Consider the following 14,361-nt stretch of genomic DNA (forward strand, 5'->3'; position numbering starts at 1 on the left):
ACTGTTCCCACATCATGTTATGGTACAACACTGTATGCCAAACTTTACAGCCCCCATACCAGGGCCCCTTCAAGTTTCTGCAATGTGGGGATTCAACATGCGACATTCTCCTCGAGGAACCCCACAGACAGTTTCACTGAACGGGTCAAACCTGCATTTGTGTATCCGATTCTCTGGCATCAGGCTCTCCCGACATGACTGACAGCTTAGTCCCATACCAGGTTTTGGTCTCCTAGAATGGTCCTACACAATTCACTCAAGCCCACGGTCCCTCGCCAGTATACAGCCCTAGCAACTCTCCTTTTGCTGGTTTCCAGACAGTTCTAGTGAATCTCCCTTTGTGGGTTTGCAAACCCACACCACCCACGTTGAGGTCGAGCCTCCTACAATCGTGCTTCACGCCTCAGTTCCGCCACACTGTGTGGAATATGTCTTGCTAGTAGCAGATAACAGCCACGTCCTTGTCCTTCTGATTGACTCAAACCTTCCGTTATCAGATGAGAGCCTGGAATTCGAGATACTACAGTATTCTGCCCTCCCTCAAGACTGTGACCCCGCCTTCATAGGTGCCTCTATCTCTCCACTCGGTGAGATTCAAATCGTCTCTCCACACTTCGGTTCTTCTCCACACTTCAGCCCAGCAGCTATCTCTTGAGCCTGCCATTTCCAGAACATTTCCCATTTCCACATAAGTATTTGTGCTTTTGTGAGAGATACAAAAATGTTTTAGATGACAAACTACTGAGAAAAATGACTGTTTATGTTACCTATGTTTTGATTTCAACAGTAACTTGGGAGACATATTGTTATTAGACAAGGTATTGGGTATAATTGAGGAGGGGGAATGAAATTACAGTTGGATAGGACAGAATTTGTAAAAAGGGAATTTAAATTTTTGGGGCATATCAATAGTGGGGAAGGAATTGTTCCAGGTCCAGAGAAAATTGAGACTATAAGGGAATTTAAAGTTTCCAACAGTACAAAAGAATTTGAGGATATGTATGACCTATTCAGATTTTAGCGTCACTTTGTACCAGGACAGTTGCTCCTTGTTTGAAAAATCTGTTACAGAAAGATGTGTCAAACAGCATTCGAGGAACTGAGAAAAGTTTTATGTGACAGTGAAATACTTCACCATCCAGACTTCACTAAGCCTTTTTGTTTAATGATGGACATATGTGAGTATGGAATTGCTGTAGAATTGTTTCAAGTGGATAAAGGAGGAGAGGAAGAGGTTCACAAAAGAATAGCTTTTGCTAATAGATCTTTACAGTAATCAGAAAGAAATTATTGTATTTCAGAACAGTAGGCTTTGGCTATTATATTTGGCTTGCAAAATCTTCGTCAGTTATTTGCTGGAGCACAAAGAGATTTGCATATAGTGCTCATAGGGCATTGATGCTTTTACAAACTTGCAAAGTTAAACGTCCATGGTTAACTAGGTGGGCTTTTTATATTCAGCAGTATGATATTGAAATTGAGTACATTAAAGGATCTGAAAATGTTGTGCTGATACATTATCTAGAAGTGTAGAAGAAGGGCGTGAGAATGATAACCCATTGTTGTATACAGAGGGTGTGCATATTTTTGCTACAATGATGAGAGTAGATGAGTGAGGTCAACTGAAGAGGCTTTGTAAAGAACTAAGGCAAGAACATAATATGGATAATAACCTCACATTAGTTAAAAGTTATTTGCGAAAAACAGATTATCTCAAGGCAGCAGAATATTACAAACTACGGAAAGGCACCTCGTTTAGGAGGAGAAAATGGAAACCCAATGGAAAATTTGTTTTCGTGAGTAACATGTGGATTTGTTAATTGACTATGTACACAAAAAGTTTGGTCACAATGGGGCAACAAAATGTATTGCCAACTTAGTGAGACTGTCATCTTTAACAACATGTGGCGGAAGGTACAGAAAAGAGTAAAGATACATGACAGACATCAGAAAATTTGGGCAACTAATAAGATAATACAATGTCAAATGTGTAGTGTGGACTGATCTAGTAGCTACTGACTTGTTTGATCCTATGCCTGCTTCAAGAGGGGGGAGATGACTACATTTTTGTTCTAGTTGATGGGTTTAGCAAATTTGTAAAATTATACCCTATGAAAGCAAATACAAAAGTATTAGTGAATAAACTACGAAAGAACTACTTCATTACAGTGCAAGTACCTACAGCCATATTATCAGATAATGGCCCACAGTTTATTTCAAAAAGATTCAAGGAGTGTTAAGAAAGTAAAAATATTGAACAAATTAAAATTTCAGCATATTATTCTTAGGTAATATGTGTGAGTGTATTATGAAAGAGCTTAACAGGTTATTTGCAACATAATGCTATAGTAAGCTTACTGTATGGGCACAATATTTAGAGTATTTTGAGGGGGTAATCGATCACTTGAAACTCACCCCATGTGAGTTGATGTGTGGAATAAAACCCAAACATTTACTGTTTGGATTGGTGGAATTTTGGGAGATTGCCAATGTGGCATTGGGGAGAAATGGAAAGATGGCTAGAGAAAATATTATGTAAAAGACACTTTAGAGAAAGAAGCAACAGGGTGCTAGAGCTCCTTCCACTAATTTTCACAGAGGTGATTTAGTTTTCTTTAAAACTAGGGAAAAGTTGAAGAAGATCATGTCAGACAAAGAAGTTTACCGATAAGTACATGATTCCTTTTAGGCTAGCAGAAAAGCCACATCCAAATGCTTACAGATTGGAGAACTGGAAGACTGGGAAGGCTTTGTGATTGTGAAAAATTGTCGACCTGAAGAGATATTTATAGTAACAGCACGAGTAAAATTAGGTAGGGTGTCAGCTGACTTTGGTAGACTACCACTTGGTGGATAGTGCCTTCCCCAGCTTCGTGTGTCCATTCCTATTTTCTGGTGCACTCTATCCTGACTCTTTCCTATCCATGTTCTATTCCCACTATGCTCTTCAATTTCTGGGGTCTGCTCTGTCTGATGTGACCACAACTTTTGTGGATTAGGTGCTTTTAAAAGGAATCTTTGGTACAATTATACACCTGTAACAGCTGCCACCTCTCACGTAAAATTCTTGTAAAGCAGGGCAATAAATAATTTTTGTTGTAGCATAAGTTTATATGCTGAGGGTTCAGTGTTCTGTATGGAAGTTAAATTTGGAAGTAATAAGGTTCTGGTATCTACTCTGGATGATAAAATTAGAGTTAACTGTGGCGTTTGGCAAAATGAATGTGTACTGTGGTGATAGGATGTTAATGATGGGTAACAGTAACGATATTGAAGGAAGAAAATGGAATCCGCTTCAGTGAAAGTCGGTGGTTATTGACTACAGGCAGTAGGGCCTGAAGCTGGTGTTTTTTAGGTAGTAATTCAAAAAAGGGATGCTTACTCCACTGAAAAAGTGGAAGTTTAGAATGAACACGCAGTGGTTCCTGTGTCATATGTTGTGACTGAAATGGCAATTCACAGAAGGCTACTTACTTTAAGGAACCAAGAGAGGTTTATACAGAGAAAAATGGTGGTGGTGTTATTGTGATAGCTGAAGCTGTAAGTGATGAAATGTAGCTAAATGAAGCAAGTTCTGTTGCATGTGGTGTGAATATAAGTGTAGAGCAGGCACCTTTATTTTGTTAAACCATCTGAAAGAAAGATGGAGAGAGAATTGGATTCCAGTAATTGGATAGCCAGGGAAACATAAATTCAGAAATGGGCCATTGAAAGTTGTGAGTTTGGTAATGCTGAAGGTACCAGGCAAAAGATTAATAAATAACATAAATAAAACGAAAAAAGGGTTGGGGTAATGTAATGCTAGGTAATTGATGATTACCATGCACTCAAGTTATTGACAATATTACTTCAGTTTCTTTTCATGTTGTCAGTCTTCCTCTTCTGTCATTCTTAACTTTGATCTATCACATTTAACTTTTTTCACTTCTAGTGAAGCAGAAGCAGTAGGGGTTATTGACATGTTGAAAGTTATAACAGAGAGGAATGTTAAGTTGTGGGAGGAAGGGTTACTGTAATTTGAAGTGATTACAGGATGTAGTTCTGAAAATGAAGTGATTAATGATGATTTCAGGTAACTTGAGGTAGTGAGAGGTGTTGTGCAAATGAAAAATCAGTTGTGAATTTTGAATTAATTATTCAACATGTAAATGTTAGTACAGATATTCGGATTTAGGTTATGATGCATCTGATATGCCATCATTGGCAGTGATGTGGCACAGATGAATAGCAAAATTCTGCACGACCTGCTGAAGTGTCAAAATCTCCTGAATGGCTGGTTTCAGCTCAGCAATGGTTTTTGGAGTTTTGCCTTACATGTTGTCTTTAATATTGTCCCACAAAAAGGAGTTACATGTGTTCAGATCCGAAAAATATGGTGGCCAATCGAGGCACATGTCAGTGGCCTCTGGGTACCCCAGAGCCAGAATGTGGTTCCCAAAGTGCTACTCCAGGACACTAAACTCTCTCCTGCTTCAATGGGGTTGAGCTCCGTCTTGCATGAACCACATCTTGTCAAATTCAGGGTCACTTTGGATAAAGGGGATGAAATCATCTTCCAAAACCTCCCTGTACCATTCGGTAGTCACTGTGCTTTCAAGGAATATCACATCGCTTATTCCGTGACTGGACATTGCAGACCATGCAGTTACCCACTGAGGTTGAAGAGACTTCCCGATTGTGAAATGTGGATTCTCATTCCTCCAAATACGCCAATTTTGATTAGGTGACAAACCCAACCAAATGAAAGTGGCCTTCATTGCTAAAGCAAACCATATTCACATTAAAGTCCTGTTTGTCAATTCTGCGAACAATAGTGTTGGCAAAACACAAACGCTGTTTCATGGCCCTTGGGCTTTTTGACTGATGGATTTGAATTTTGAATGGGAAGAGATGTAGGTCTTCAACAACAATTTATCAAAGTGTCTCCCAGTTGATTCCCACCTGTTGTGCAGCTGGTCTGTTTGGTTTCCTGGGACTGGTTTGAAATGAGCACAAGTCGTCTTGAAGTTTGCAGGGACATTCACCCTCGTTGTAAGACTGACATTGCCAACACTGTCAACACGAACACTACATATTCTCTCAAACTTGCGAATCCAATTCTTGATTGATAGCACACTCGAACCAGTTGTCTTCAGCATAAACTCAGTCACAAACTTCCTTTGAGCCATAGTTGGGCTGTTACTGCTCATGTAGTATGCCTTCACAAGCACTATATGCTCAGGCACACTGTACTGTGAGATTCTCACATGCAAACGGCCAACAACAAGGTCATGCACATAATTCCCATCATGCTCTGTGGCCAACCGTGCAGTTTGAACGTCCTAACGCAAACCATTCAGAAGCTATGAAGATTTCATACACTTCAATAATTGTCACTTTGTATTAGTAAATGGAGACTAATGACAAATAAGTTGTTTTGTTGCAACCAGAGTGTATTGTCATGGTGAAAAACAAATAATAATGGAGTAAGATGACTCGTTGCAAGGCGACAGGATGTTGTTCTGATGGAAAATGATTAACAGATTTTTGTAATACGAAAAAATACCAGATGTGACTGTTAAGTGATTAGAATGGTGATATAAAGAATCTAATGAAGTTTGGAAAGCTGACTACTAATATTGGCATTAGCTAAAGTAATATGTCAGAGTTACGGTATATTGATGATTTTTACTTTATAGACCGTCTGACTACAACTGAATGAAACACAATTTTCGTGCCATACGTGTTTCGCCTTTATTCTCTACACGGCATCTTCAGTGGCAGGTTGCGTGGATGATTTTCTACACATTACACAACAAAACATTGCATCAAAACAAGTGTTCAGTTCATAGTGCTGTGAAATGCGAAAAAACCGCAAGTGGAATTTATAAGAAGAGAAACAACACAAAAAATTGAACAGGAGTGTAATATGTAGAAAATTGTCCACGCAACATGCCACTGAAGATGCCTTGCAGAGAATAAAGGCAAAACAAGTATGGCACAAAAATTGTGTTTCATTCATTTGTAGTCAGATGGTCCATAAAGTAAAAATTATCAATATACCATAATATTACATGCAACTGAGGAAGACAGGACTACAAAAGTTGAAGATGTTCATATGTCAGAGAGTTGGAAAGAAAGAAGGTGAAATGAAAAAGTTGTACACAAGTTTTTTTTTTAATTTAAATATAATGTATGTCTATATTAAGTGAAAATATTATGGTGACGACAGTGAGAGGAACTGTGGCTTCACTGTAGTGTTTATATCAGATGAGTGACTGTACATGAGTTGCAAAGGAATTGGTATAAGCAGTGGTAACTAGGTTATGTTGTAAATATTGTCATAGAATGATTTGTACCAGATGTAAGTCAATTTTGAAAGAATTTCAATCTATTTAATATCAATATTTCAGTTAGCTAAATAAACAAACAAAGTGCCTGCATTAGTTTTCTCAAGTTTTGAAATTATTTCAATTTAATTACTTATGATTTCAAGTAAATGTAATTGGATGCCACTTTAAACCACTAGTTAGAGTAGAGTCTCTGTTACTTTAGCTAACTGGGCAATGAAATTTAAGAAACATAAGTAGTAATGATTCCTTTCAGGAAGATGTAACAGTTATTTGTAGGCTTGGGCAAAAAACCGTTTTCAGGAACTGTGGACTTCTAACAGAAGCTTGGACTGTATTTGAACGTCAAAAGTTTTGGTCACCACATACTTGGGTACAAATATCAAACAATCAAAATCCAGGATGGAATGTAACAGAATTATGAAAAGGAAAGATGCTACTCACCATGGAGCGGAGATGCTGAGTCGCAGATAGACAACAAAAAGACTGTAACAAATAAGCTTTCAACCAATGAGGCTTTTGTTGAAATTAGACAACACACACACTGCGAGCAGCAGCAGAAGCAGCAGTGTGTGATGGGAGTGATAACTGGGTTGGGGGTGAGGAGGAGGCTGGAGTGGGTATGGGCAGGTGGGGGGGTGGGGGGGGATAATACAGTACGGTTGGCGGGCAATGAAGTGCTGCTGGGGAGTGCACCGGGATGAGGTGGAGAGAGGGTAGAGCAACTAGAACTAGGTGCAGTCGGGAGGTTAGGCAGTGGGCAGGGGAGAGGTGGGGGTGCTTTGGTGGAATGAGGGCTGTTTAGTGCTGGAACGGGAACAGGGAAGGGGCTGGATAGGTGAGGATAAACACTAATGAAGGTTGAGGCCAGGAGTGTTACAGGAACATAGGATATATTGCAGGGAGAGTTCCCACCTAAGCAATTCAGAAAAGCTGGTGTCGATGGGAAGGATCCATGAGGTGCAGGTTGTTTAAATGAAGGATGTTACGTTGGGCAGTGTGTTCAGCAACAGGGTGGTCCACTTGTTTCTTAGCCACAGTTGTCAGTGGCCATCCGTGCCGACAGACAGCTTATTGGTTGTCATACCCACATAGAATGCAGCACAGTGGCTGCAGCTTAGCTTGTAGATCACACGATTGGTTTCGCAAGTAGCCCTGCCTTTGACGGGATACTTGATGTTTGTATCTGAACTGGGGCAGGCGGTGATGGGAGGATGTAGGAGACGGATCTTGCATTTATGTCTATTACACGGATATGAGCCATGAGGTAAAGGGTTGGGAGCACAGTTTGTGAAGTGATGGTTGAGTATATTGTGTAGCTTTAGTGGATGGCAGAATACCACTGTGGGAGGGGTGGGAAGGATAGTGGACAGGACATTTCTCATTTCAGGGCACGACAAGAGGTAGTCAAAATCCTAGCGGAGAATGTAATTCGGTTGTTCCGGTCCTAGGTGGTACTGAGTCACGAGAGGATCGGTCCTCTGTGGCTGGGTGGTGAGACTTTGGGAGGTGGTGGGAGACTGGAAAGATAAGGCACAGAATATTTATGTTTGTACAAGGTTGGGAGGACAATTTCGGTTTGTGAAGGCTTCAGTTAGCACCTGCAACATATCTTATGTTCCAGTATCCCTCCTGGCCTCGACATTCGTTAGTCGTTGTGCTCATCTGTCCAGCCCCTTCCCAGATCCCATTCTCTCCACTACACAGCCCTCATTCCACCAATGCACCCTGTCTTTCTACTTCTCTCCTTTTCTGCTACCCCCCGCCCCCCTCCTCCTTCCCCCCTTCCCACTCCACATCCCCCCTGCACTATGTCTAACCTCCCGACTGCACCTAGCTGCCCTACCCTCTCTCCACATCGTCCCTGCACGCTCCCCAGCAGCACTTCACTGTCCCCCATCCATACCCTACTATCCCTCCCCCTACCCGCCCCAGCCTCCTCCTTACCTCCACCCAGTTGCTATTCTCGTCATCCACTGCTGCTGCTGCCTACAGTGTGGCTTGAGCTGCCAGAGACTCCAGTCATGTGTGTGTGTGTGTGTGTGTGTGTGTGTGTGTGTGTGTGTGTGTGTGTGTGTGTGTTTGTGTGTGTGTGTGTGTGTGTGTGTGTGTCATCTATTTTTGACAAAGGCCTCATTGGCTGAAAGCTTATTTGTGACAGTCTTTTTGTTGTGCCTACCTGCGACTCAGCATCTCCGTTGTATGGTGAGTAGCAACTTTCCTTTTCATAATATTGTCACATACTTGGGTGCCCTACATATGTGAGAAATGAGTAAAAAAACTGCGACACTAATGAGGTGCTAATATTAAGGCAGGACAGAATTTAATTGGTGTAAATTAAAGACGAGCCATCTGGAGCAAAAAAGGAACATTTTACAAATATTGTAAAATGCATAGGAAATATAAGTATTTGGAAGCCATATAATTTTGCTAAATCATAGGCTTGGTTACTTATATAACTACCAAGTCTGAAGTAAGGGAAATGTAATTTACTATATTCTGAATTGACACAATGTTGGAGTTAAATTATTCAAAATTTTTATCTGGAAGAGAAACTTTTTAATAATTAAAGGGAGTGTGAGGCATAGCATCTTACATCATGCCTACTGTTGAGCTGGCGTGCAGTATGAGGCACGCACAGTGCAGGTTGCATCAGATGTAGCTTCTCTGCAATATGGTAGAGGTCACTAGCAGCCAGACACTGTTTGAGCTGCAGTCAGAACACCGTCATTTTTACATGCAGTTCTGTTTGTTAAATTTTCTGATTGTTTATTAATTACTATCATAAGTGTACTTAGTTAAGAAAGTGAAAGAAGGTGTGAATGTGAAATAAAGTTTTGTGTAATGTTTTTGTACTATACGTTGAATTAACTGGTCTCACGAGGAACGTTGGAGAATGATGTGTGGGTTAGTCACTCGTGCCGGGGAATTTGTTATAAACTATTTCGTCAGTTTATAGTACTGGGGAAATGAGATTATGATTTCGGTAAAGTAGTCTTGTTAAGGGGGAGTCGATTTTATATTTGTGAGTTTTCAAAATTTATTTATAGTACTTTACTGTTCTGCTTCAGTGATGAAATTTGATTGTTTCTGTGTGTGGGTGTGTGTGTGTGGGGGAGGGTGGGGGGGGGGGGGGACTGGGCGAGTTTTTAGCATATTCAGACTTATTTTGGGAACTAGAAACATCTTTTGTGTAGAGAGAGGAGTGGAGACGGGGCTTGGATGTCATAGTGATCAGACTTATTGATAGGTGCTCCAATGAAACTTATTACTATTGTGATATTTCAGTACCAAAATGTTTGAGAAGGGCCATAAAGTATGGAAGAGAGTTCGATTTAATGGATGGTGTGAAATGCAGAACTTTTGGTGACAGAACTTTTGATGACATTTTAAATAACTAAATTCCACATGGTGTGTTGCTTACTCGCGAACGTGAGCATTTTGTTACGTGGGACTGATTATAGTAACATTTGAGCAAGATATCCTAATAGAAACAATCTGTTTGTAAACTTTCAGTCAAGGACAACTTATAAGTACCATAAACTGGCTATGGTTACAAATGATGTGTGCATGTGGACTTTTCAGACTTTGTATAGCTTAGAGTAAGGCTTGGTAGGAAATGATGTATGCAAGCTTACCATTATAGAGTGAAATTTTATGCACATGAATACTTTCATTTAACTATTATTAACATTCCTCAGACAAAACAACTTTTAGTGTGATCTGTGGTTTTGAGGTGAACAGACATTTTCTCCATAGCTTTTTTGAGCAGAGAACTGCATTTCAGTAATTTGAAGGAGTTGTGCATGTGAGAAGATATTCACCACAAGGTGAGTGGAACATTATTCATAGCAGAACCACACTGCATCACTGCAATACAAGCTTGCATATTTGCATTCTGTGATCAACTTACCACTGGAAGAAAAAAATTGAAAGAGAACTAGATGTTCCTGAAAGGTCACTATAAATTAAGGTTACCCTAAAGTCTTTGTGGACACATTATTGAAAAATAAAACCTATCAAATACACACCAATCTCAAATATGAAATTGATCAGATACACAAACAAATCATAGAAAAACACAAGTTTTTATATGGCCATATCTACTTATTGTTTCTGACCAAATTACTCCACGTTTCAATAATACAAAATTATACACTAGCTACAGGAGCACTAACAATCTGCAATGTATATTGAGACAAATACCATGAAAAAAACAGGAAGCTCAAGGTTTAAAGGATGTTTGACAATAAGTGACAATACCCCATCCAACTTTGCTGCATACTTAAAAGACACCAAACCAAAAACATCTAACATATATGAATCATACAAATGTTATGTAAGTTAGAGAGAGATAAAAGCATGGATGTGATGGAAGAAATAGAAATTTACATCCATCTAAAAGACCAGTGTGACAGAGTTTTAAATGAACAAAAAGACCTGCAAAATGGAAAATTCCTGGATAACTTTTTACCAGTTTTTACAAGGAAGCCTCATAGAACCATAGAATGTATAATTACAGCAATTAATTTAGAAAAAAAGTAAGGTGGCAGACAGTGCGGTGCATTGTATTGAGAACGCTCTTGTGATGATCGGAAAAGTGGCAGAAGGAGGAGGATATATGAAGAAGGAAATTAAGAACGACTTACTAGAGGCGGTGAGTGAAATAAGAAAATGCTTAGAAGCTTTGAAAAACGAAACAAAAGCAAAGAAGGAGGAGAATAGGAATCCTATGAGAGAGGTTAGGAACATCCGACAAGAGGAGATGAGCAGGGGAGAAGACAGCTGCACTGCTGGACAACTAGCAACATCTATTGGAGAAACGCAGGAAACAGCACATAGCGGACGGTGGCCTGCTGGGCACCTAGCGACATCTGGTGGTGAAACACGGGAAACAGCACATAGCGGACAGAGACAGACGGAAGAGATGCCTACACGATCTGAGAAGAACTTCAGCAGAGACATCGGTGTGGGTAGCTTTCTGGAAAAAGCAAAAAAAGGTGCAAATAAGACGGAAATGGGAGAACTGAGGCATAAAGTGGAGGAGATAACTGATTTCCTAAAAAACCAACTAGGGATATTAATACAGGAGCAAATAAAGAAAACTCTAGAAAAGGAAAGTCACCTAGACCCAGAGAAAACCAAAACTGATGGAAACAACATACAAACTAAATACAACAATAGAGTTAAACTAGGGGGAACGACAATATACAGAAATCCTCTGCTCCAGCAACAAAATCAGCTACAAGTCCAAATCAATGCACATGAGCAAAATAATAAAACCCAAAATCAGGTTAATGAACTAGAGGAACCAACTTGGAGTACTGTGGTAGGGAGGAGCTGGTACAGAAGAAACCAGAGTAATAATAAAACCATAATGGGTACAAAAAAAAGACAAAGAAATGCAAGCAGCAGAAACAACAGCGTGGCTATATATCAGTAACTTAAAGAGAACCACCAGAACTGCTAAGTAGTGATATACCTCAACAAGAACGGAATACTGGGACAACTAGAACGTGAAGAACTGCACACACTGGGCAACAAAAAAGCTTTCAAAGTAGGCATTCCATTTGAAAAGCTACAAATCACACAAGAACCAGAATTCTGGCCAAAAAACATAAAAGTACGCCGATTTCGTTTCCCAAGACGATCGATGGAAGAGGGAACAGAGCTCAACTAAACTAAGAAGAAAACCAGAAGAGCAAGAAATAAAAGCAGTCTTGTGGAATACATAGGGAGTAAAAAGTGCTCTTAACCTAACACCAACAGACATTCTGCAAAACTCAGATCTTGCAATTCTAACAGAAACGTTTCTGATAAACAGCTGGCAACATAAAGATTTCTACAATTATCACCTAATGGCAAAGAAGGGAGAAAGAGGATGACCCATGGGAGGAATATCAACCCTACTGAAACCCTGGATGACACCCACCAAAAAAATCATAAAACAAGAAAATAGTATGTGGTAGAAGCAGCAAACATAAATATAATTGCAGCCTATTTTAAACCACACACAAATGCTGTAGAAATAATTGACGAAATAGTCACACTCATCTAACAATGCGACAGCAAACCCACCATTATTGCAGGCGATCTCAACAGCAGAAGAGACATAGAAAACTATAAAACAAAACTAGTCATTGAAACCCTAGAAGAAGATGGTTTCACCCTACTTTCTGATAGACACATACCTACATACATATGCCACAATAGGAAAAGAACCATTGATATCGCATTAACAAGAGGAGAAATAGAAGGAAGTATTCAACCAATACTCCTATACGAAAGCACATTCCAATGAAGATAAAAAATAAATATCGTCACATCACCGCCGGCAAGAAAGACCCACCAAATCACACAAAGAAAAATTGATATAGAAAAATTAACAAACCAGCAAGAACAATTAACACAAATAGAAACTTTAATAGAGGAAGGAGACCTTGAAAAAGCAACAGACCAAATAGAAGACCTCCTAAAAAATTCAGTGATACAAACAAACCCAAAAACAAGGACGGCAAAAAGATGGTTCGATGCTGGATGCTACAGCAAAAGGAACACTGTTCTAAGAACGCTCCACAGATTAAGAAACCAGCACAAAGAGGAAACATACTAACTGTACGCAGAAGAGAGGAGAATCTACAAAAAACTAATAGAAGAGAAGAAAACAGAATACATAGAAAGAGAGGCAAAAAGAGAAGTAGATGAAGCAGAGAAAGACCCATACATAGCAGCAAGACCAAGAAAAATGGCTCATACACCAAATATAGACATGAAGGAATGGGAGGACCACTTCAGTAAGATACTGAACAAAAGAGGAATCAAAACACCCCCAAAGAAAGAGAAACATCATCAAACTAAGGAAAAAGACAATATATGGGAACCTCTAAATGAAGAAGATGTGAAAGAAGTAATAAAAGCACTGAAGAACAAGAAAGCAGCAGGACCCGATAACATATATAATGAACATATAAAAGATGTAAAAGAGGCCCTCCAACACGTATGGACCAAACTATTTAACAAATGCCTGGAACTTGGAAGAATTCCAACACAATGGAGACACTCAATGATAAAAGTTCTCTACAAAGGTAGAGGAGACCCAATGGACCCAAACAAGTACAGAGGCACAGCCCTGGAAAATACTCAATTCAAGATGTTTTCAAAGATAATTACACAAAAAATCCAAGCCTCTGTGGACAGTCATCTCCCAGAATGAAAAATGGGCTTCAGATCTGGAAGATCAACACTTACGGCAGTCAGGCTTCTTCTAAACAACATCGACGAAGCACTACAAAAGAAACAAATGTTCTACACAGTGTTCATAGACTTTACCAAAGCCTTTGACGTACTGGAAAGAGATCTCATAGTCCGAAAACTGGAAAACACAATGGGAGAAGATAGTGTATGGGCAAGAATAATCAAGTCAATCCTCGAATACAACTTAATCACAATTTCAGACAACCTCTCTTTTCCGAACCCCGTTCTGCAATCGAACGGAGTCTTACAGGGTGACCCAATGAGAACCTTTGCTGTACATCCTTGCCACTGAAGAAGTACTCCGAATTGGAGAAAATGAATATGATGTATGTGTGTAGCATACGCTGACAACATAGCCGTAGGTTCAACAGATATACAGAAGCGGCAGAGAATCATTGAGAAAATAGAGAAATGGCGCAGTGAACACAAACTACACATAAACATAACAAAGACAGAAATGGTAATTTTCAGAAAAGGAGGCAAAACACCCAAGAATGCGGAAATCAGCATCAGAGGACAAAAAATAAGAACCTCATCAGACTTTGAATACCTAGGAGTGACATTGCAACCAACAGCCAAATGCTTCACAAAACATACAACAAAACGTGCAGCCCAAGCAATAATAGCAATACAGGACATCAAAAACATCTGCCTACTCAGTCTAGAAACAGCCATGAAATTATTCAACACAAAAATCTTGCCAATCCTGGTGACTTATCCAAAAAGAGCACTAGGTCTCTCAAAGACAACAACATCTAGACTAGTGTACCTGCTAGCG

Source organism: Schistocerca nitens, chromosome 1, assembly GCF_023898315.1.
Source record: "Schistocerca nitens isolate TAMUIC-IGC-003100 chromosome 1, iqSchNite1.1, whole genome shotgun sequence".
In the NCBI taxonomy this organism is placed as follows: Eukaryota; Metazoa; Arthropoda; class Insecta; order Orthoptera; family Acrididae; genus Schistocerca; species Schistocerca nitens.